Source organism: Triticum urartu, unplaced genomic scaffold, assembly GCF_056163025.1.
Source record: "Triticum urartu cultivar PI428250 unplaced genomic scaffold, HENAU_Tu73 scaffold1467, whole genome shotgun sequence".
Lineage (NCBI taxonomy): Eukaryota > Viridiplantae > Streptophyta > Magnoliopsida > Poales > Poaceae > Triticum > Triticum urartu.
In genome coordinates, this window is record NW_028259933.1 from 10,448 (window position 1) to 12,500 (window position 2,053).

Here is a 2,053-nt window from a genome sequence, read left to right on the forward strand (position 1 = left end):
GTTATGTATGGATGATGGATGAGATTCCATGGATAGAGAGCCAGTTCCAATAGACTTATGGAATGTTCCCGTTCGTGTGCATCCAGCAGGAATTGAACCCGCAAATTTACCAATTATGAGTTGGGCGCTTTAACCATTCAGCCATGGATGCTTAACAGGGATCATCGTACATCGTAAATAACCAATTTTCATATAGAAAGACATATCATAGAAAAATGAAATCGAAAATATTCCGAGATGGCAAATATTCGGAGATGACTATGAAAACACCTCTCTGGATCCTCGAATTGAAAGAGAGATTGAGAGGGATCAAGAATCCTAATTCTCGCTATTTGGAATGGATCCAATTCTATTGAGTCTGACTCATAGTGATCATTTCTCTTTAGCAAAGAATGACCTTGGTTATCAAAGGATTGAACAACCGGGATCCATTTACTTATGATACCTAGTTGGCATTGATAACAAGGATCTAATGAATTATGAGTTTAATAGATCCTCTTTAGCAGAAAGACGTATATTCCTTGCTCATTATCAGACAATCACTTATTCCCAAACCTCGTGTGGGACTAATCGTTTTCATTTACCATCTCATGGAAAACCCTTTTCGTTCCGCTTAGCCCTATCGGGTATTTTAGTGATAGGTTCTGTAGGAACTGGACGATCCTATTTGGTCAAATACCTAACGAAAAATTACGATTTTCCTTTCATTAAGGTACGAGGGCTTCTTATTCCACAAGAACGAAAGCACCTTTTCATTCTTTCATATACTAGGGGTTTTTACTTGGAAAAGACAATGTTCCATACTAAAGGATTCGGGTCCATAACCACGAGTTCCAGTGCACTAGATCTTGTAGCACTTAGCAACGAAGCCCTATCCATTAGTATTCCACATAAGAAATCCATTCTAGAAAAAAATACAATTAGATTAGCTCTTCATAGACAAACTTGGGGTTTGCGAGCCAAGGTAAGATCGGCTCGGGATCATGGGACCCTTTTCTATCAGATAGGAGGGGCTCTTGTACAAAATAGACTTACTAAGTAATAACCCCATAGAATCTATCTATATAAAGATAAAGAGGCAATCGTGTCAGGAAGCGGGTTTTTCTTTGGCCAAAAGGTACTTCGAACTTGGAACGAGCATGAAGAGATTAACGAGACTTCTTTCTCTTTTGAGTTTTTCTGGCGGACCTGCCGCGCAAGATCTTTGGTCTTCCCCTGGAACCGATGAAAAAAAGTGGATCGCTTCTTATGTACTCGCTCAGAATGATTCTTCTCTATCTATAGTTCATGGCCTATTAGAAGTAGAAGGTGCTCTGGTGCAATCCTTACCGACAGAAAAAGATTGCAGTCAGGTTGATAATAGTCGAGTGACATTACTTCGTCGGTCCGAACTAAGGAATCTGTTAGAAATGTTTTGAAATGGATATTGTTCTCTCTTTGATCAGGGATTGCTATATGAAAAGAAGTGGAGTTTGAAAAAGGGAACGGAATGCTCAAACCGGAACTGCTAGAGGAACGAATTTTCAATAGCATAACTTGGGCTCCTAGAATATGGCGCCCTTGGGACAATCTATTTGATTGCAGGGTTTTGTTCCGAAGCAAAGATATCCGCGGAGGCCGGTTCGTTCGTCCTATTCTGATATTCAGGACCAAGAGGTACTGGATTCTCTTTCGGATAGGCCCTGAAAGGAGAAGAAAGGCTGAAATGCCAACGGACCTCTGTCTATTCTCTAATTCACCCGATCCGATAGTACCCGTTTTTGGAACGTCCAGTGCCAAAGTCACTGAATGGGTAAGTCACCAATCCAATCCCTTTGACAAATCGGATGTCATATTAGATATCATATTCTATATATATAGAAATATCATAGATAGAATAGACATATAGAATTTTTGGTCGGCAAATTCGAAGGAATCATTGAGTGAAAAAGGAGCAAAGAATGACAAAAGACGAGACTCTACTAGTCTTCACTCTTGTGGTTTCCTCTTCCTCGGTTTCTGTTTTCTTATTCGGGATCTTGCTTTTCATGGTTCTCATCTCTGCAACTCGCGA